Raw genomic sequence first — 23,560 nt, 5'->3', positions numbered from 1 at the left:
ACCATTGCCAATACCTGCTGGGACGTAAGACTAAAGCTGTACCTTGCTTGGATAAAAGTTACCCTCTGTAAAGACGAGTTTGAACTTTATCTGAAGGTCTGGACCTTAATTACTGCTGCAAAATCCCTCTATTACTCCTCCTATCACTATACTCCATTTTATTGCAAGTGAGCCAGGAGTCCGGCTGTACCCAGGTAGGAGACACCGTTGACATCATTATCACCACCTATAGAGACATTATAGGCAATCACACCACTCTGGCATTCCTAACCTGGGACGTGCGTTATAACACCTTGGGAGGGCCCTGTGATAGTACCCTGCACACGCAGCAATTGGCGTCACGAAAAATACTGAACATTTTAACAACCCAAAGAAAAAATGTGGGTGGTTGTGTCAGCACAACCTGTATGTAGGTGCACATCACTATGGCGAAATCCATATACAAACGGAAAATACAAATGTGATAGCACTCTACATCCAGAATTCTGCCCTGCCTCCATGCTGGATGAGGCATTGGTGTACATTTTGGCCAAAGCGTAATAAGCCACTCACCACGTCAAGATCGCCTCTAATGAGTGGTCCCTAACACTACAGGGAGTGCAGAATTATTAGGCAAGTTGTATTTTTGAGGATTAATTTTATTATTGAACAACAACCATGTTCTCAATGAACCCAAAAAACTCATTAATATCAAAGCTGAATATTTTTGGAAGTAGTTTTTAGTTTGTTTTTAGTTTTAGCTATTTTAGGGGGATATCTGTGTGTGCAGGTGACTATTACTGTGCATAATTATTAGGCAACTTAACAAAAAACAAATATATACCCATTTCAATTATTTATTTTTACCAGTGAAACCAATATAACATCTCAACATTCACAAATATACATTTCTGACATGCAAAAACAAAACAAAAACAAATCAGTGACCAATATAGCCACCTTTCTTTGCAAGGACACTCAAAAGCCTGCCATCCATGGATTATGTCAGTGTTTTGATCTGTTCACCATCAACATTGCGTGCAGCAGCAACCACAGCCTCCCAGACACTGTTCAGAGAGGTGTACTGTTTTCCCTCCTTGTAAATCTCACATTTGATGATGGACCACAGGTTCTCAAAAGGGTTCAGATCAGGTGAACAAGGAGGCCATGTCATTAGATTTTCTTCTTTTATACCCTTTCTTGCCAGCCACGCTGTGGAGTACTTGGACGCGTGTGATGGATCATTGTCCTGCATGAAAATCATGTTTTTCTTGAAGGATGCAGACTTCTTCCTGTACCACTGCTTGAAGAAGGTGTCTTCCAGAAACTGGCAGTAGGACTGGGAGTTGAGCTTGACTCCATCCTCAACCCGAAAAGGCCCCACAAGCTCATCTTTGATGATACCAGCCCAAACCAGTACTCCACCTCCACCTTGCTGGCGTCTGAGTCGGACTGGAGCTCTCTGCCCTTTACCAATCCAGCCACGGGCCCATCCATCTGGCCCATCAAGACTCACTCTCATTTCATCAGTCCATAAAACCTTAGAAAAATCAGTCTTGAGATATTTCTTGGCCCAGTCTTGACGTTTCAGCTTGTGTGTCTTGTTCAGTGGTGGTCGTCTTTCAGCCTTTCTTACCTTGGCCATGTCTCTGAGTATTGCACACCTTGTGCTTTTGGGCACTCCAGTGATGTTGCAGCTCTGAAATATGGCCAAACTGGTGGCAAGTGGCATCTTGGCAGCTGCACGCTTGACTTTTCTCAGTTCATGGGCAGTTATTTTGCGCCTTGGTTTTTCCACACGCTTCTTGCGACCCTGTTGACTATTTTGAATGAAACGCTTGATTGTTCGATGATCACGCTTCAGAAGCTTTGCAATTTTAAGAGTGCTGCATCCCTCTGCAAGATATCTCACTATTTTTGACTTTTCTGAGCCTGTCAAGTCCTTCTTTTGACCCATTTTGCCAAAGGAAAGTTGCCTAATAATTATGCACACCTAATATAGGGTGTTGATGTCATTAGACCACACCCCTTCTCATTACAGAGATGCACATCCCCTAATATGCTTAATTGGTAGTAGGCTTTCGAGCCTATACAGCTTGGAGTAAGACAACATGCATAAAAAGGATGATGTGGTCAAAATACTCATTTGCCTAATAATTCTGCACGCAGTGTAGTTCCCACCTGTTCATGGGCCATGACAGCCACACAAAGTCCAGGGAATGCAGGTCAGCATGCACGCCAAGCACACTCTGCTTTTTACCCCGTCCGGTGCCATTACAGCTTTCATCGGATCCAGGGATGCAAGTAATCCCCCACATTTTTTCTTTGTAGTATATATTGGAGGCGTGGCGATCTCCTTGGAGTCATTGCACACCTGACCAGTCAATCTGTCCTGGAGGCTGGTTTTAAAGTCAGTATAAAACTGAGTCTGCTTATATAGAACCTACCAGTGGCCATTTGGCTCCAGGAGAAGTATATGGTGGGCTCAGCATGCATGTTGGTACTTGCATCCCTGGATCATGCGCAGTATGCTCCCATTCACTTCTATGGGGAGCCGGCCTCCATCCAACACCTTGCAGGGCACCATTCTCTATATAGGTGTGGGTTCTAGTGATATGCCCCCATTGTCCATGATGAGACAACCCCTTTAATCTTCTATATTTATTATTGTTTCTCCCACTATGCTATGCTTGTGTTTGCTTCTCGGCTGAGTTCCTGGTGCTACCAAAGCTTCATTGAAGATAAGTGTTCCTTTCCCTTTTGTATTTTTGTTTATATACAGTACAGACCAAAAGTTTGGACACACCTTCTCATTCAAAGAGTTTTCTTTATTTTCATGACTATGAAGGCATCAAAACTCTGAATTAACACATGTGGAATTATATACATAACAAACAAGTGTGAAACAACTGAAAATATGTCATATTCTAGGTTCTTCAAAGTAGCCACCTTTGATTACTGCTTTGCACACTCTTGGCATTCTCTTGATGAGCTTCAAGAGGTAGTCCCCTGAAATGGTTTTCACTTCACAGGTGTGCCCTGTCAGGTTTAATAAGTGGGATTTCTTGCCTTATAAATGGGGTTGGGACCATCAGTTGCGTTGAGGAGAAGTCAGGTGGATACACAGCTGATAGTCCTACTGAATAGACTGTTAGAATTAGTTTTATGGCAAGAAAAAAGCAGCTAAGTAAAGAAAAACGAGTGGCCATCATTACTTTAAGAGATGAGGGTCAGTCAGTCAGCTGGAAAAATTGGTAAAACTTTGAAAGTAAGGGCTATTTGACCATGAAGGAGAGTGATGGGGTGCTGCGCCAGATGACCTGGCCTCCACAGTCACCGGACCTGAACCCAATCGAGATGATTTGGGGTGAGCTGGACCGCAGAGTGAAGGCAAAAGGGCCAACAAGTGCTAAGCATCTCTGGGAACTCCTTCAAGACTGTTGAAGACCATTTCAGGGGACTACCTCTTGAAGCTCATCAAGAGAATGCCAAGAGTGTGCAAAGCAGTAATCAAAGCAAAAGGTGGCTACTTTGAAGAACCTAGAATATGACATATTTTCAGTTGTTTCACACTTGTTTGTTATGTATATAATTCCACATGTGTTAATTCATAGTTTTGATGCCTTCAAAGTCATGAAAATAAAGAAAACTCTTTGAATGAGAAGGTGTGTCCAAACTTTTGGTCTGTACTGTATATGTGTGTGTTGCCTTTCCCTGTTGTTTGTCATTAGGCCTGAGAGAGACTCCTGTTCGTCCTTCCCTTTGGAGGAACTGGTAGACTCTGTCCTGACATTAGCTCCAGGGTCCTATAGGGTGAGATAGGGTTCTAGGTATCCGGTGTATGAACTTGCCTACCTCTGGGGCCTGTTCATTCTGGTAGTCTGTCAGGACTGGAGTTAGGGTTTTCTCTAGGAGGTGTCCATCTTCTTCCCAAGTTTCCTTGCCTTATTCCATAAGGGTTAGGGTGACAACTACTCATAGTGATAGTGTCACCCCTTTCATCACATGTAGGCCTCTGAGAGGAGGAGAATGCCCCCCTTAGCTCCTAAGACCCATATCGGGGGCTATGACTATTACTTTGGTAGCCATTAACATGATAAAAATGATCCCATTCATTAATAATAATTAAAAAAAAAGATCTTGGAAATGGTAAAGGAATAAAAATACAAAGTCTATTAGAATCTTGTTCTTCATCACACACTGTATCTGATGTCTTCATCCCCTTCCCGTCTGCTTGTCCTGTCCTTGGCATATGGATGTCACAGAGGAGGGTCCCCCCATAAGGAGATCCTGCTCTTGGGGTGTGATCCATTCATGCATTATAGATATGGACATTCATTCAATCAACTGCATGCAGTACTACACTCCACCTGTAGAGGCTGCTGAAGTGCAAGAGGGCAGCTGACACCAACATGGCAGCTCCTGCACAATCATATTACAGGGCTGATATCAGACAGGACGAACCCTTTACATTTAGGTGCAGTGTCCAGGCTCTTCTGCCGCGCATATTTCACAATCCACTTTTTTTTGTTTTTTTGTTATTAAGTTGCTTAAATAATCACTAATGTCCCCTTTGCCTGCAGGAGGGAAGCTCGTCCTCTCCGGAGCCTTGTCACCGTATGCTCAACTGACGCCACTGCAGAAATACGTTCTGAGGCGCGAGGCCGATGACCCCAGTAATGGCCTCAATAAAAGCAGATAAATTATATGGGTTTGCATAAAACATGATCCACATCAGTTTTATGGGCACAATCAAAGCGATCGATAATTATGATGGATGGATAGATGGAAGCCGTCAGCGAATCGGACATGACACATCTATTGATTAATGAGCCAATTAATGGATCATTTAACCAATTAAGAGATCAATGCTACACGGTTAATGCAAAATAGAGTGGACACAGGGCCCGGCCTACTCAGCCGCCCGCTAGTCTCCATCAATCTGTTTATTAATGCGTTTTCATTAGGCTCAAATTTGCTTGTAATTCGGAGGCAGTTGCAAATGTCAACACACCCCTCATATGTATCACAGAGGGAGACCTTGTTGAAGGGGTCTGTGGAGTGCAGGGACCTCAATCCTTTACTGATGGTTCTGTTTGAGGCCACCATCCTGCAATATTAACATACAGGAGAGGCCATCACCCTGCAATATTAACATACAAGAGAGGCCACCACCCTGCAATATTACCATACAAGAGAGGCCATCACCCTGCAATATTAACATACAAGAGAAGCCACCATCCTGCAATATTAACATACAGGAGAGGCCATCACCCTGCAATATTAACATACAAGAGAGGCCACCACCCTGCAATATTACCATACAAGAGAGGCCATCACCCTGCAATATTAACATACAAGAGAGGCCACCATCCTGCAATATTACCATACAAGAGAGGCCATCACCCTGCAATATTAACATACAAGAGAGGCCACCACCCTGCAATATTAACATACAGGAGAGGCCATCACCCTGCAATATTAACATACAAGAGAGGCCACCACCCTGCAATATTAACATACAAGAGAGGCCACCACCCTGCAATATTACCATACAAGAGAAGCCACCATCCTGCAATATTAACATACAGGAGAGGCCATCACCCTGCAATATTAACATACAAGAGAGGCCACCACCCTGCAATATTACCATACAAGAGAAGCCACCATCCTGCAATATTAACATACAAGAGAGGCCATCACCCTGCAATATTAACATACAAGAGAGGCCACCACCCTGCAATATTACCATACAAGAGAAGCCACCATCCTGCAATATTAACATACAGGAGAGGCCATCACCCTGCAATATTAACATACAAGAGAGGCCACCACCCTGCAATATTAACATACAAGAGAGAACATCACCCTGCAATATTAACATACAGAAGAGGCCATCACCCTGCAATATTAACATACAGAAGAGGCCATCACCCTGCAATATTAACATACAAGAGAAGCCACCATCTTGCAATATTAACATACAGAAGAGCCCATCACCCTGCAATATTAACATACAGAAGAGGCCATCACCCTGCAATATTACCATACAAGAGAAGCCACCATCCTGCAATATTAACATACAGGAGAGGCCATCACCCTGCAATATTAACATACAAGAGAGGCCACCACCCTGCAATATTACCATACAAGAGAAGCCACCATCCTGCAATATTAACATACAGGAGAGGCCATCACCCTGCAATATTAACATACAAGAGAGGCCACCACCCTGCAATATTACCATACAAGAGAAGCCACCATCCTGCAATATTAACATACAGGAGAGGCCATCACCCTGCAATATTAACATACAAGAGAGGCCACCACCCTGCAATATTAACATACAAGAGAGAACATCACCCTGCAATATTAACATACAGAAGAGGCCATCACCCTGCAATATTAACATACAGAAGAGGCCATCACCCTGCAATATTAACATACAAGAGAAGCCACCATCTTGCAATATTAACATACAGAAGAGCCCATCACCCTGCAATATTAACATACAAGAGAAGCCACCATCCTGCAATATTAACATACAAGAGAAGCCACCATCCTGCAATATTAACATACAAGAGAGGCCATCACCCTGCAATATTAACATACAAGAGAAGCCACTGTCCTGCAATATTAACATACAAGAGAAGCCACCGTCCTGCAATATTAACATACAAGAGAAGCCACCGTCCTGTAATATTAAGAAGAGAGGCCATCACCCTGCAATATTAACATACAAGAGAAGCCACCGTCCTGCAATATTAACATAGAAGAGAGGCCACCACCCTGAAATATTAACATACAAGAGAGGCCACCATCCTGCAATATTAACATACAAGAGAGGCCACCACCATGCAATATTAACATACAAGAGAGAACATCACCTTGCAATATTAACATACAAGAGAGGCCATCACCCTGCAATATTAACATACAAGAGAGGCCATCACCCTGCAATATTAACATACAAGAGAAGCCACCGTCCTGCAATATTAACATAGAAGAGAGAACATCAACCTGCAATATTAGCAAACAAGAGATAGAATCACCCTACAATATTAGAAAACTAGAGAGGCCACCTTTCTGCAATTTTAGCAAACAAGAGATGGAATCACCTTACAATGTTAGCAAACAAGAGAGGTAAGGGGGTAGACCAGAAGGGGCCATAGCACTCTTCATATCTACAAGTGATAGGAAGGGGAAGAGTTGACAAGTGCTTGGACCTCCTGTTTAGGGGGTAAAGGAGTGGACAGTACCAGGAGGATGGAGGTCAGCTAGCCTCCCCTCCTCTGTAAGGTCAGTTAAATGTTCTGTAGCTCACTAGGTGGAGATAATAGGGTAGAAATAATGATTTCTATCATAAAAAGGTGGCACCCTCTCTGGGTGCATGAAATTCAATTTTTCAGAAAATGGGGCCACAAGGGGGCGATATTGCTGCAGGACTTCTGGACGTGCAGCACGGACTCTGTCATTATAATTGCTGCAGCACATTCCTCCCTCTTCCCTGCATTACACACGGCTGCAGAATATGTGGAATATATACTGTACACTTCATTCTTTCTCTACAGGCCGTCTCCAGCGGGGGAGGGGATGGCCGCAGGAGAGACCTACAGCCCTTTTATGTAATTGCCATATTTAGCGAGATGTCATGATGGATGAATGATCAGCAATCAGGAGGGGGATCTATTTAATGAAGCTTGGATGATGGTCGTACATCACTGTACAATGGACCCCAGGCTGCGAGAGAACGGTGAACTCAACCAAGAGGAATTAGCGGCTCTGGGAAGTTGGGCCGACGCGCTGCCCCCATCACATGAAACCATAAGTCAGAAATCCTACAGCCGGTCTGCATCTGGGAAAGTGGGTGGTCACTAAGGGGCAGCTCAGCACCCAGCTTTCCTAGCTCCTGAATATACACATACAGCACCTGCGATACAGGCGGCCTCTGCAAAAATCACCTCAATGCAACGCATGTGAAAGTAACCTAAGGATGGAGTCACACATGCAGCTTGTGATGCTGTTTTTTTAAACCATTATAGGAATGGAAACAAAAGAAAGGAAAAGTATCAGGATTTAAATTACATTTTTTCTCTCTTTTGTATCCAGTTCTATCTTTGGCTTAAAAAAAAAGCCAAAACAGCATCAAAAACTGTATGTGTGAATCCACCCTAATAAAGTTTTTCTGTATTCCTATATGCAGCCTCTGAGCGTTCCTCACTCAGTTACACTATGGTTTTAATTTCTGGCCGCCATCTTCATGATGAACATTCACCCAAGCCAGCAAAAACTTGAATCAAGCCCCCATAGTGGTGGCTGTATAATCTGTATGTAGTGAGCTCCCCCTAGTGGTGGCTGTATAATCTGTATGTAGTGAGCTCCCTCTAGTGGTGGCTGTATAATCTGCATGTAGTGAGCTCCCTCTAGTGGTGGCTGTATAATCTGTATGTAGTGAGCTCCCTCTAGTGGTGGCTGTATAATCTGTATGTAGTGAGCTCCCCCTAGTGATGGCTGTCCCTCTAGTGCTGGCTGTATAATCTGCATGCAGTGAGCTCCCTCTAGTGGTGGCTGTATAATCTGTATGCACTGAGCTCCCTCTAGTGGTGGCTGTATAATCTGTATGTAGTGAGCTCCCCCTAGTGGTGGCTGTATAATCTGCATGTAGTGAGCTCCCTCTAGTGGTGGCTGTATAATCTGTATGTAGTGAGCTCCCTCTAGTGGTGGCTGTATAATCTATATGTAGTGAGCTCCCCCTAGTGGTGGCTGTATAATCTGTATGTAGTGAGCTCCCTCTAGTGGTGGCTGTATAATCTGTATGTAGTGAGCTCCCTCTAGTGGAGGCTGTATAATCTGTATGCAGTGAGCTCCCTATAGTGGTGGCTTTATAATCTGTATGTAGTGAGCTCCCTCTAGTGGTGACTGTATAATCTGTATGTAGTGAGCTCCCTCTAGTGGCGGCTGTATAATCTGTATGCAGTGAGCTCCCCCTAGTGGTGGCTGTATAATCTGTAGGTAGTGAGCTCCCTCTAGTGGTGACTGTATAATCTGTATGTAGTGAGCTCCCTCTAGTGGCGGCTGTATAATCTGTATGCAGTGAGCTCCCCCTAGTGGTGGCTGTATAATCTGTAGGTAGTGAGCTCCCTCTAGTGGTGGCTGTATAATCTGTATGTAGTGAGCTCCCTCTAGTGGTGGCTGTATAATCTGTATGTAGTGAGCTCCCCCTAGTGATGGCTGTCCCTCTAGTGGTGGCTGTATAATCTGCATGCAGTGAGCTCCCTCTAGTGGTGGCTGTATAATCTGTATGCACTGAGCTCCCTCTAGTGGTGGCTGTATAATCTGTATGCAGTGAGCTCCCCCTAGTGGTGGCTGTATAATCTGTAGATAGTGAGCTCCCTCTAGTGGTGGCTGTATAATCTGTATGCAGTGAGCTCCCCCTAGTGGTGGCTGTATAATCTGTAGATAGTGAGCTCCCTCTAGTGGTGGCTGTATGATCTGTATGTAGTGAGCTCCCTCTAGTGGTGGCTGTATAATCTGTATGTAGTGAGCTCCCCCTAGTGGTGGCTGTATAATCTGTATGTAGTGAGCTCCCTCTAGTGGTGGCTGTATAATCTGTATGTAGTGAGCTCCCTCTAGTGGTGACTGTATAATCTGTATGTAGTGAGCTCCCTCTAGTGGTGGCTGTATATTCTGTATGCAGTGAGCTCCCCCTAGTGGGTGCTGTATAATCTCTATGTAGTGAGCTCCCTCTAGTGGTGGCTGTATAATCTGTATGTAGTGAGCTCCCTCTAGTGGTGGCTGTATATTCTGTATGCAGTGAGCTCCCCCTAGTGGGTGCTGTATAATCTCTATGTAGTGAGCTCCCTCTAGTGGTGGCTGTATAATCTGTATGTAGTGAGCTCCCTCTAGTGGTGGCTGTATAATCTGTATGTAGTGAGCTATCTATAATAGTAGATGTTTAATCTCTATGTAGTGAGCTCCCCCTGGTGGTGGCTTGAGTGAGAAGAAATGTTATCATGAAGAATGACAGTGCAGGGGATTTGGAGCTCTGTATCAGAAAAATAAACTCCAATGCCTAAACAGATATACTCTGAAAAGAATCTGCACAGATTTTTGGATCAAGAAAGTTACAGGTTTATTATTTATGACATACAGACACTTTACAACGATAAGCGATTTCAGTGATAAGCGGTTACTTGGTCTAATCTGGTATTTTGGCTGACCACCTCCAGCTTCTGCTACCTACTGTGTGCACAGGGCCCTGGCTGCTGCTGCCGGCGGCTAATTCCAGATACCCACTGCAGGCGCTTATCACTGCTGCTTCGATGCAGCCGAACGGAATGACATTTTGACATTTTAGTCCTTTGTTTTATGAGAAAATAAAACTCACAATGAAGAAGGAAAAATCCAGCTTTTGTCTTTTCCAATCAAAACAAGAAAAGTGTGTTTGTGCAGCGCCCCCCGCTGAGACTTTGCTGCGGCGACACTATCTGGGATTTTCAGATAGATTGAAGTCGTCGTCTTGGCGGTGTCCTGTAATAATCCCCCGACCGGCGACCCCTGACCCCCGCGGGCCCTTGGACACAGTCCACACTTGTTCTGAATTAACTAAATTACTGGAGGCTCCAATTCTCGTGTCTCTTTATGTATCACAATTAGAATCCGACAGTAACCATGGAAACTGCCGGATTCCTCCACAAGGGAGAAGCCGCAGCGTTGTTAGATGAGGAATCAAGTATGAGCGGAGACAGTGCTTTATATGCTCAATATCCTGCACTACGGGGGCATCAGGCAGCAGAAGCCTCTCTGATAAGAGTGGGGGGCTCCGCGGCTCCCCTGAAACCTCACTTTTCTCATGCTGTGTTTGGTAGCATTGTGTTATGGATGTTACTTGGGGTTGGGGCAGATTTGTGACGGGTGGAGTAGTCGGTGCCATATGCCCCAGTGACATACCTTCCAGTTGCCCCACTGTTCACTGGACTGTCCTGTCCAGGAGATGTTCGTCTTATTCAAACGTGCCCCAAAGAGGGCAATTTGAGATTTTTCATCCAATCCTGGGCCGCTATGTAATGGAAAGTTCTGCCACTTTCTAATTTACTTTGTGATTCGATTTCTCGTTATGGTCATTTTTGCTTGCTGTCAGTGAATGAACATGTCTTAAAACCTTACAAATTCTTAGGCCCCTTTCACACGGGCGAGTATTCCGCGCGGATGCGATGCGTGAGGTGAACGCATTGCACCCGCACTGAATCCGGTCCCATTAATTTCTATGGGGCTGTGCACACGAGCGGTGATTTTCACGCATCACTTGTGCGTTGCGTGAAAATTGCAGCATTCTCCTCTTTGTGCGTTTTTCACGTAACGCAGGCCTCCTAGAAATGAATGGGGTTGCGTGAAAATCGCAAGCATCCGCAAGCAAGTGCGGATGCGGTGCGATTTTCACGCACGGTTGCTAGGAGACGATCGGGATGGAGACCCGAACCTTATTATTTTCCCTTATAACATGGTTATAAGGGAAAATAATAGCATTCTGAATACAGAATGCATAGTAGAATAGCGCTGGAGGGGTTAAAAAAAATAAAAAAATAATTTAACTCACCTTAATCCACTTGCTCGCGCAGCCGGCATCTCTTCTGTCTTCTTTTTTGCTGTGTGCAGGAAAAGGACCTGTGGTGACGTCACTCCGGTCATCACATGGTCCGTCACATGATCTTTTACCATAGTGATGGATCATGTGATGACCGGAGTGACGTCACCACAGGTCCTTTTCCTGCACACAGCAAAAAGGAAGACAGAAGAGAAGCCGGCTGCGCGATCAAGTGGATGAGGTGAGTTAAATTTTTGAATTTTTTTTTTTAACCCCTCCAGCGCTATTGTACTATGCATTCTGTATTCAGAATGCTATTATTTTACCTTATAACCATGTTATAAGGGAAAATAATACAATCTACAGAACACCGATCCCAAGCCCGAACTTCTGTGAAGAAGTTCGGGTTTGGGTACCAAACATGCGCGATTTTTCTCACGCGAGTGCGAAACGCATTACAATGTTTTGCACTCGCGCGGAAAAATGTGCATGTTCCCGCAATGCACCCGCACATTTTCCCGCAACGCCCGTGTGAAAGAGGCCTTAGTGTTGTACAGCTGAGGGTTGTTACAGTGTATCAGAACACAGCAATCCTTATCTAGTGGCTAGGAATTGGCCATGTTGCTCCCAGCCTTGGAATGCAAGTTGTAATATCTGTATTCACTGACAGCAAGCGAAAGAGACCTTCACAGCTGCGAGGAATTGAAACATATAAAGTCATAATGAATTATGGACAGCAAGACTGGATAGATCAGTTCTTGTATAACCATGGTAAGGTGCGTTTTGATGTATTGGGGGAGGGCGACCCCCTGGCACTTGCTTGAAACCCATCGCCTGGCACCTGGCAGCCATTCTGGGCGGTCATGCTATGGGTTCCCCCCTGATTACACTCCACTATCTGCACTAAGCCATTTCCCCATGACATCTACCTGAGCCGGAATATAGAGAGGATATAAGAACCATCCAATAGGCAAAAATGTTACATTGTAACACTGTCATTAAGACTGTAACATTGGAACCAGGATCAGTGATGTCACTGCAGGGTCCTAAACATGAGATAAAAGTGACTGTGCAAATAATGGGTTCACATTAACCCTTTAAATATGAAGTAATGTATACCACACACCAATACCAGGTCATTGACAAGGGCGGCGCCATTCTGGAAATGTCTTCTTTTTTCTAATATCGGAAAACCCCCCTTGTGTTGTTTTGCTATTAGGAATAAGAAGAAGAGGACACGTTACTGGATATAACATGTCTGAGTGCGTCCATTATAGGAACATAAGGCAGAAAGTGTCCTTCGGTGACCAAGCCACGCCACTGCCTTCCTGTTTTGCGCTCGGTCAGAAGGGGCTTATGTCATTTTGTGACTTGACTGCTGCAAATACATCCTGCCGAAGCAAACAGCGAGCTGGAAGTAATCAGTTCCTCTGTGATACAGACACATATCTCATCTTCTGATCACGTCCGGCCTGTCTGCCCGCTTCCAGTGCATGGGGCGCGCTGGCATTTGTCAAGGAAAAGAGAAAATTCAGAGTGAGAAAGTCTGCGCTCAACATGTCAAGATCTCATCTTCCTATTTTGTCTGATGAAAATTTTGCATGTCACAGCAAGCGCTAATGTTTAATGAAGGCAATTAAATCCCAGAGGCAGGGAAAGCGGCCTCCTCCATCAATCTACGATGTAGCAGCCGAAGACAAAGATAAGAAACAGGAGAACGAGGACGCCATAGCCAAACGCCAGCCCATGATGGCCGCTCTCCCAAAGAGATTCTACCCAGAATTACATAAGGGCGAGAGGTAATCAAAGAGTCAGGCTTAAAGCAAAGGACAGCCTCTAGATCTAGAGTTAAACTGGGCATTAGGGCTAAACTATGGGGTAAGATCAGGGTTAGGCTTCAATGTCCAACCTAGGGTTAAGGTTCAATCTTGGTGAAACACTAGGGTTGCATAGGCTTTAATGAAAGAAAGAAACAAGGGTTGAATCTAGGTAAGGCTTAAAACAATGGTTCAGCCTAGGGTTAGGTTTAAACCAAGTGTTAAATCTACGGTTAGGATTACACTTTGGGATAAATTAGGGTTAATGTTAAGATTACAACATAAGGTTTAGGAGTTAGGCTTTATACAAGGGATAAACATTGACCACAGTTTAAATCTAGGGTTAGGACTAAGTTTTAGTGAAAATCTAGGGTTGCAACAGAGTAAATATTATACAAGGATTATATCTAGGATTAAGGTTAGCTGACCAGTTAAACATAGGTTCAGGCATAAAGCAAGAGTAACATTTGGTTTTAGGTTTAAAACAAAGGTTTAAACCTTGGATTAAGTTTCAATTTAGGGCTAAACCTAGAGCTGGACTTAGTGAAGTTATAAATTAAAAACAAGGGTTGAATCTAGGGTTAAAAATGGAGGATTTTAAAACTAGGATAAGACCTAGCATCTTAAGACTTAGGGTACACGTAGGGTTACATTTTACAAAGTTGTGCATTCTGCATAAAATAAGGGCTACATTACAAACTTGGGTTTAAACTTAGAGTTAGGTTTAAAACATGATAAGGTTTATGAGCAGAGATGAGAAAATTCAATTCTGGTCCAGTTCTAGTTCCAACTGGACTGGACATTGGTGTGTGACACTCCCAGCACTCATAGGTCTCATAATGAAGTATCTCAATTTATAACTTTTCTCGATAATTTTTTTTCTCTGTCTCCAAAATTTGCCTGAATTGAATCAGCAAAAATATTGATGGAATTAGAATTTTTACTAAATCTGATTTGTTTAGAGTCAATTTGCTCATCTCTAGGTATTAGTAAAGCTAAGTTTACAGCCGGGTATAACTTCAACTTGGAGTTAAACCTAATTTAAGACTTAAAACAACAGATAAGCAGTACACATGGGTCAAACCTAGGGTTAGGCTTAAAACAAGTGCTAAGCAATTTACATGGGTTAAACCTAGGGTTAGGCTTAAAACAAGGGTTAAGCAATACACATGGGTTATTTAAACCTAGGTTAAAACTAGGGTTATTTTTTTTTAAAAAAGCAATAAGCAAAACACATGGGTTAAACCTAGGGTTAGGCTTAAAACAAAGGGAAATGGAACACAAGGGTTAAATCTACGGTTAGGCTTAAAAAAAAAAAGCAATAAGCAAAACACAAGGGTTAAATCTAGGGTTAGGCTTAAACAAGGGTTAATTAAAACATATGGGTTAAACCTATGGTTAGGCTTAAAAAAAAGCAATAACCTACAGTTAGACTTAAAACAAGAGATATGAATCACATTAATATACATTTAACACTAAGGTTATATCAGGATTAAGTCTCAGAGGGGGGAACATGTAGATTTACTTTTCAAATAAGGGATATCCTCAGAGCTAGGGTTAATGCTGGGAGTAAAGCTATGGTTACTTTTACCTCTATATTTCCAGTAAGGTTAGTCTTCAACTCAGGGGCTAAACATTATGTTAAAAGTGCAGCTTATAACAAGGGTTAAACCAAATGTGAAGGTTAAAGCTTATGTTGTAGTTAGAGTTCTGTTTAAAGCTAGGGTTACCACAGGGTTAATCTTCAATTTAGGGTTAAACTTTGAGTTTGGCTTATTTAAAACCAGGATTATACCAAGTATAAGAAACCACAAATTTTGCACCAGGCTCCTCCATCGGGAGGAATGATATGTCGTGGCCAGAGTTGTTTTTACCAAGAGACCCACATACGTAATGTTACGTGTAATAAACGCGCTGGCGAGGAATGATATAATGCTACATTCCTTCCTGGCGGTGGGTTAGAGCCGCACTGGTGGTGGTGGAGGTGCAACTTCTCTGTAGATTTCAAGATGAATGAGAACAGAATGTGATGCGGATCAAAAGAGATGGAGCAGCAGAAACAAAGAGCCGTCAGAAAGGAAGGTCTGAGGTGTGAGCGCAGCGAGGCGCGGAGGACACTGAGAATGGGAGGCGTTATTATATCAGAGTGGGAGCTGGAAAGTACTGGAGATTAGGGAACTAGCCCCGTTAAGAATCATTTGTAAGACGCCTGATGACTACAGATGAGAAAAATCACCAAAACTTAGGCCTCTTTCACACAGGCGTCGCGGGTGAGGGCCGGATGCGATGCATGTGCGTTCAGGGAAAATCATGCGAGTAGGCACGCAATTTCAGTCAGTTTTGACTGCGATTGCGTTCCGTTCAGTTCTTATAGCGCGGGTGCAATGCATTTTGCACGTGCATGAGAAAAAACTGAATGTTCGGGTTTGGGTTCGGTGTTGTGTACATTTTATTATTTTCCCTTATAACATTGTTATAAGGCAAAATAACAGAATTCTTAATACAGAACTCTTACTAAAATGTGGCTTTAGGGGTTAAAAAAGAATTAAATTAACTCACCTCATCCACTTGTTCGCACAGCCGGCATCGTCTTCTTTCTTCTTCTTTCAGGACCTGCCGAAGGACCTTTGATGACGTAATCGCGCTCACCACGCGGTGACGTCAGCGCAGGTCCTGCTGAATGAAGATAGAAGGATCCACGTGGTGAGCGCGATTACGTCATCAAAGGTCCTTTGGCAGGTCCTGAAAGAAGAAGAAAGAAGACGATGCCGGCTGCGCGAACAAGAGGATGAGGCGAGTTAATTATTTTTTTTTTGTACTAGCCCTATTGTACTATGCAGTCTGTATTAAGAATTCTGTTATTTTCCCTTATAACCATGTTATAAGGGAAAATAATACAGTAAATTGACTTTTATCAATTTACTTACATTGTCTCCTAGCAACCATGCGTGAAAATCGCACCACATCCGCACTTGCTTGCGATTTTCATGCAGACCCATTCATTTCTATGGGGCCTGCGTTGCATGAAAAACGCAGAATACAGAACATGCTGTGATTTTCACGCAACGCACAAGTGATGTGTGAAAATCACAGCTCAGCTGAACAGCCCCATTGAAGTGAATGGGCCCGGATTTAGCGCGGGTGCAATGCGTTCACCTCACGCATTGCACCCGCGCGGAATTCTCGCATGTGTGAAAGAGGCCTAAAACAGGCGTAGAGGCCTGCCGCTCCGTCCCCTTCCACACCCATGCTTACTTTGTTAGACCTGGCGTCAGCGGGGATAAGTCACAGATTGTGGCGCAAAGGACCTTTGCGCCACAATCTACGCCAGAAATATATCTATTTCTGTTAAATAAATGACCCCCAAAGTGTATTAGAAAGTGGCAGAGCTTTTCAGTGTGCAACAATGAAGCTTTCTTCACACAAGACTGGACACTGGCCCTAATAAGCTAAGCTAACAATGGTACATTAATATGCAACAATGTTGCATAGTAACAACCGTTCTGTTATGATCTGGCTCAGCTCAGCTACATAGCCGGGCCGTACTGGAGGGTTGGAGAGTAAATAGTTAACTAGTACATGTAAGTCTACTTTCACACTGGCGTTTTGGCTTTCCGTTTGTGAGATCCGTTCAGGGCTCTCACACGCGGTCCAAAACGGATCAGTTTTGCCCTAATGCATTCTGAATGGAAAAGGATCCGCTCAGAATGCATCAGTTTGCCTCCGATCAGTCTCCATTCCGCTCCGGAGGCCGCCTGCAGCGTTTTGCTGTCCGCCTGACGAAGCGGAGCCAATTGTGTCAGAGAAAACGGATCCGTCCCCATTGATTTACATTGTGTGCCAGGACGGATCCATTTTCTCTGACACAATCTGACACAATAGAAAACGGATCCGTCCCCCATTGACTTTCAATGGTGTTCATGATGGATCCGTTACGGCTATAGAAGGCATAATACAACCGGATCCGTTCATGACGGATGCATGCGGTTGTATTATTGTAATGGAAGTGTTTTTGCAGATCCATGAGGGATCCGCAAAAAGTGCTAATGTGAAAGTAGCCGAAGTTCAAAGATTTAAAAGGGATTGTGCCAAGATAAAAATGTAATCTCTCTCCACAGGATATAATACAAGTATCTGATCGGTGGGGGTCCCACCACTGACCACAAGGACAGGGGGTCCAATGCCCCCTGCATGAATACAGTCCTTGCTCCATTCTACTGTGGAAAGTTCACAATGTTTATGCCACATGTAGCCATGTCCTTATAATGGCCTACAGTTTGTATACTGCCTGTGACATGCTGCACGCTCCCTCCTGTGACAGAGGTGAGATGATCGCATAGACTTGCTGCACGTGAGGCTATCTGACAGGTCTCTCTGTTTTCCTCTATTTATGTTGTGGTTTTTGCAGGATCTCGCCTCTCCTCAGGTGCTGCTCGTTATCAGTGATGAGGCTCTATTTAGATCCGACTCACACTGCTGACCATGCGGTTGATAGTTTCTGCTTGGAGTTGCCAGTGCTGCTTTGTCTTGGATCTCCTGCTTCTCCATACATCTCTAAGCTAAGTACTTGTTGCCTTCGCTGTTTCTTATTATCTGGTGTGTGTTGTTTCTAGGCCTCAGGGAGACGCAGGTTCCTTCATTCTGGAAGGAACCAGCTGTCTCGTCCCCAGCTACCTATCCTCGGGCTCGTCAGTTTTAGCAGGGCTTTAGGTATCCGGTGTATGAGTATTTCCACCATCAGGATCTGCTCATACTGGCAGGAGTTAGGGAAAGGCCTAGGGATTACTAGGAGGTCACCATCCATCTTCCGTAGCTTTTGAGGCCTAGACTGTTGTCTATTTCTTCTGTGTGTATCTGGTGTTTTCCCCTCCCCATTACCCGTGACGGTTGCACAGGGGGCAGTCTACGGCTTTTCCTGTGCATTTTCCACCTTAGCCTCCTGGTCCCAATTTGCAATCATCCACATAACTAGATGGGTTTTGATAGATTTGATCTGGCCTAAACTCCCTGTCTGATGCCTCAGCAATGCATCATGGGACAGGCGATTACCAGAGCTACTGGCTATAGAAAGTGACTTCAACAATCAAGATGGCAGAAGAAGCCTCTAAAAAGCAGGTGAGGGGCAGCATAGAACCACCTTGTTGTAATGTGAGGTGTGGGATGACTTCATACAGTATGCCTGCTGGGGTGGCTCCACGGTGTTCTCTGTAGCTGGTCTCCCCAAGATCAGCCATTGTTTTGTTTGCGCAGTCTCCAAGGCATTGCTCCCGGTTAGCCAGAATCCTACTCCACACTGATGAGGGGCAACACCCCGAAACAGCTGTCTGTGGATGGATAACCGGCTTAGGTCTTCCCCGTCACATGCTTAAAGCTTGTAAAAGAGCGGGATCTTGACATAGGGGCCACTTAATTTGGTGGATTTGGTGATCTCTGTAATGGGGACACCCCTTTGCTCGGTTTTCCTTCCTTTCAGGGATATCTGGATTTCACTGTGTTGAAGACCCATAACTGGGGCTCCACAATTATTTTGCCCTTTAATTATTGGAAGGGTGTCCCTTAAAGCAGGGTTCAGCAACCTTCAGCATTTCCGCTGTGAAACTACAACTCCTAGTATGCACACTTGCTCAGCTGTTTATTTTATGCACTTATATAGCGCTGGCATGGTCCGCAGCGCTGTACAGACATTACCATCACGCTGTCTCCCATGGGGCTCACAATCTAAGGTCCCGATCAGTTTGGCTTTGGAGTGTGGGAGGAAACTGGGGAACCCGGTGGAAACCCGCGCAAACACGTGGAGAACATACAACCTCCATGCAGATGTTGTCCCTGGTCAGACTCGAACCCAGGACCCCAGTGCTGCAAGGCACCAGTGCTAACCACTGAGCCACCGCTAAAAACTGAGCCACCGCTAACCACTGAGCCACCGCTAACCACTGAGCCACCACTGAACCACCGCTAACCACTGAGCCACCACTGAGCCACCACTGACCACTGAGCTACCGCTAACCACTGAGCCACCACTAACCACTGAGCCACCGCTAACCACTGAGCCACCGCTAAAGACTGAGCCACCGCTGACCACTGAGCCACCACTGACCACTGAGCCACCACTGACCACTGAGCTACCGCTAACCACTGAGCCACCGCTAACTACTCAGCCACCGCTGACCACTAAGCCACCACTAGCCACTGAGCCACCACTAACCACTGAGCCACCACTGACCACTGAGTGACCACTGAGCCACCTCTAACCACTGAGCCACCGCTAACCACTGAACCACCACTAACCACTGAACCCCCGTGCTTCAAACTCCCATAAAAGTGAATGTTTCAGGGAAATGTAGTTGCAGAACAGCTGGAGAGCCGGAGGTCGCTGATCTCTGCCTTAAAGCACAAGAACAGCAATGTGCACTGAAAAGCAGAGGAAATCCTCCTATTACGGAGCGAGGGGGTGAATGGCGGTTTTCTTTTTTTGTCCAGTCCCCTTCAAGCACGAGGGAGCCGGGTGCGGAGGAGGGGGTGAGGTTTCTGATGCCTCAGTGATATTCATAGTTCAATGGTTACGTTGGGCCCAAACCGAGTAAATGACAGCAGTAATGTTCAGGTCGGACGAGTTTCTGCTTCTAAATATAAACTCCGGGGATTTGTTTCCTTCGTTTATGCAAACAAAAAATGCAAACATCGCTATTAATTGGCGGAGCAAGCAGAAGTCCAAAAATGGAACCCATTAAAGGGGCGCTGCCTTCAAATCTGTGCATGGGCTGCTCCATAGTGTCTGTCTATGGAAGTCATATGGTGCGGTATTATTACTCTCAGTACCACTTATAGCAGTCAGTGACTGGAAGTCATATGGTGCTGTATTATTACTCTCAGTACCACTTCTAGCAGTCAGTGACTGGAAGTCATATGGTGCTGTATTATTACTGTCAGTACCACTTCTAGCAGTCAGTGACTGGAAGTCATATGGTGCTGTATTATTACTGTCAGTACCACTTCTATCAGTCAGTGACTGGAAGTCATATGGTGCTGTATTATTACTGTCAGTACCACTTATAGCAGTCAGTGACTGGAAGTCATATGGTGCTGTATTATTACTGTCAGTACCACTTATAGCAGTCAGTGACTGGAAGTCATATGGTGCTGTATTATTATTCTCAGTACCACTTCTAGCAGTCAGTGACTGGAAGTCATATGGTGCTGTATTATTACTGTCATTACCACTTCTAGCAGTCAGTGACTGGAAGTCATATGGTGCTGTATTATTACTGTCAGTACCACTTATAGCAGTCAGTGACTGGAAGTCATATGGTGCTGTATTATTATTCTCAGTACCACTTCTAGCAGTCAGTGACTGGAAGTCATATGGTGCTGTATTATTACTGTCAGTACCACTTCTAGCAGTCAGTGACTGGAAGTCATATGGTGCTGTATTATTACTGTCAGTACCACTTCTAGCAGTCCATGACTGGAAGTCATATGGTGCTGTATTATTACTCTCAGTACCACTTATAGCAGTCAGTGACTAAAAGCCATATGGTGCTGTATTATTACTGTCAGCAGCGCTTATAGCAGTCAGTGACTGGAAGCCATATGGTGCTGTATTATTACTGTCAGTACCACTTTTAGCAGTCAGTGACTGGAAGTCATATGGTGCTGTATTATTACTCTCAGTACCACTTATAGCAGTCAGTGACTGGAAGCCATATGGTGCTGTATTATTACTCTCAGTACCACTTATAGCAGTCAGTGACTGGAAGAATTACACAGGGACCAGTAACTGGAGACATGTGTCTAGTGTGTAGATATTACCATTGGGTAGGACCAGGGGCGTAACTACCGTAGCGGCAGATCATGCAACTGCTCTGGGGCCCAGTATTAGTTAGTATCATCTCCTCTTCTACTGGGGGTGAAAACTTGGTCAGGACTCTGCCCTCTAAAGCAGGGATGCTCAACCTGCGTCCCTCCAGCTGTTGCAAAACTACAACTCCCAGCATGCCCTAATAGCTGTAGCCTGTCCAAGCATGCTGGGAGTTGTAGTTTTGCAACAGCTGGAGAGCTGCAGGTTGAGCATCACTGCTCTAAAGGAACAAGTTTTAGCAAATGAGGCAGTGGAAAAATGGCCCAAGGGTCATTGAAAAGGGTTTAGGCAGAAACCTTTATGTGGGGGGCCTGGTTTGATCCTTGCTATAGGGCCCTTACGTTTCTATGTACACCAATGGGTAGGACCCAAAGCAGCAGCCTGTCCAATGTATGGGGGCGATGCACCCCAGGGATTGGACTCTGTGCCTAGGGCCACCATTGGGGGGGGGGTGACTCTGAGATGCTGCTGGCACCTTCAGTAGATCATGCTCTCATCTGACCCTCTAGAAGGAGCCCGGCCGGCATCTGATGAGCTCATTAAAGGCTCGTATGGAGCGCAATGCTTCTCTGCACAATGTTCGTGTGAGCGAAGGCTTTGGGCAACTCTCCAGGGCTCTTTGCCAGGAAAACAGGTGCCAGTCTCAGCACCCTGGCCGGCTGTGCTATGTGTATTTGTACCAGGGTATTGAGACTCTGCCAGCGATGCCTTAAATAACTGGAACGAGACCATATTAGGACAAATAAGTGGACTGGGATATTAATACCGCCCTGGGGCAAAGCCGTTTAACCATAGAGCGGATTTCTGGTTTTACATAAAATCAAGGTACTGAGTTCTGCAACCATCAGACTAATATCGGAGATGTCATTGAGGCAGTCAGAAAATGCGCCAAACTTATCACCATGGTGCATGCTGTTTGACAGTAACAACTGTAAATCTGCCCCATTGTGTTTCAATTTCAAGATCTATGCTTGCTGGTAATGATTTGAATTAAAAAATAATATGAAATAATAAATAAAAAGTAATATTTCTTATAGATAAGGATTTGTTACAAATGCATCCAGACTGATACATTTAAACTGCACAGATACATTGTAACAACAGGAGAGGGATTTGTGCAGCTGAAGTGTTTTTAGCTCATAAGGGCCTAGAAAGAACTGGTCCAAACTCTCATTTGTGACAAGTATTAAGTTTATGTTTTTCAGCCAATAGTTAAATAGGAAATTGTCATTCACTGACAGTAAGCAGATATATTGGAAAGAATGATGCATTCCATGAAACATAACAGCTGCAGTATTGTTTTATTATACTGTTCTCAACTACAACCTCAGAGATAGTAGGAGTATATGCTTATGGCGCGGGGTTCCCCAGTTTTCACTAGCCCTCCTTTATGGGGCCGGGGTCTCCTGATTGGGGTCCTCATCTAGAAGCTTACGAGCTGAGGAGTTACAAAGTGGATTTCTGAAGACCTGCCAACCCCTTTAAAGTGACATGATTGAACCAGGTATCGTGACATAACTAGTCCACAATTGTGGCCCTTAAAAGATGACAGAGACCCCCAGCGTCAGACTGAAGTTCCTTGGGCCCACCAGAGAACATGATTCTGAGGGCCCACCAGTTATCACTCACTATGCTGGATGTATCATCACCAGTAATATTTAATAGGATATCTGTTCAGACACAGACTGCAAAGGGCCCCTGCACAAGAAAAGTATGTGGGCCCCTAGTTATGTAGCAGTGAATCCAGTAGACATTAGGAGGCATTGTGTTTTCTTGATGAGATGGTGGTGGGTCTCATTTCCAACTGGGGCCCTATGCAGCTGCACAGACTGCCCGCATGGCATATTTATTCAGGTCGTTGTAATTTGGAGCTCTAGTTTAGGCCCAGTTCACACTTCAGTTATTGTGAGCCAAAACCAGGAGTGAAGCCTCCAGAGATCTGGGAAGATCTGCTCCTGCTCTGTGTTTAGAGCCGCACCTGGTTTTGACTCACAATAACTGAAGTGTGAACTCGGCCCTAGTAGGGAGCTGTGCTCGGGCCCCTGGAGGATACTCTGGATCCCTGAAATAACCAAGCGAGACGCTCCAGACAAAACGCTGGCTGCGATCACCGCCTCCAGGGATTGCGCAGGAGAAACCCCATCCTTCAAGTCACTTTATTAGTTTTCTATCAGTAAGGAGATGACTCAGGATCCAAGTCCCAGAACAGAAGCTTCTTCCTCCTTCCTGATCTTCTCGGTGCAGATTAGAAATTACTCAGTGCTGCGTTCAACAAATAAAAACAATCATTTGCATATTAAATGGGGCCCCGCTATATGATGG

General features: G+C 44.7%; 1 protein-coding gene across 1 annotated transcript in view; it reads right to left on the bottom strand.

The window, feature by feature from the left end:
- The window catches only part of GRM7 (glutamate metabotropic receptor 7), a 349,469-nt gene that overhangs the window by 47,847 nt on the left and 278,062 nt on the right, over nucleotides 1-23,560 (bottom strand). The window lies entirely within an intron of this gene.

Source organism: Bufo bufo, chromosome 9, assembly GCF_905171765.1.
Source record: "Bufo bufo chromosome 9, aBufBuf1.1, whole genome shotgun sequence".
Lineage (NCBI taxonomy): Eukaryota > Metazoa > Chordata > Amphibia > Anura > Bufonidae > Bufo > Bufo bufo.
The sequence above is the reverse complement of the archived record's forward strand: the minus strand, read 5'-3'. Positions and strand labels throughout refer to the sequence as shown.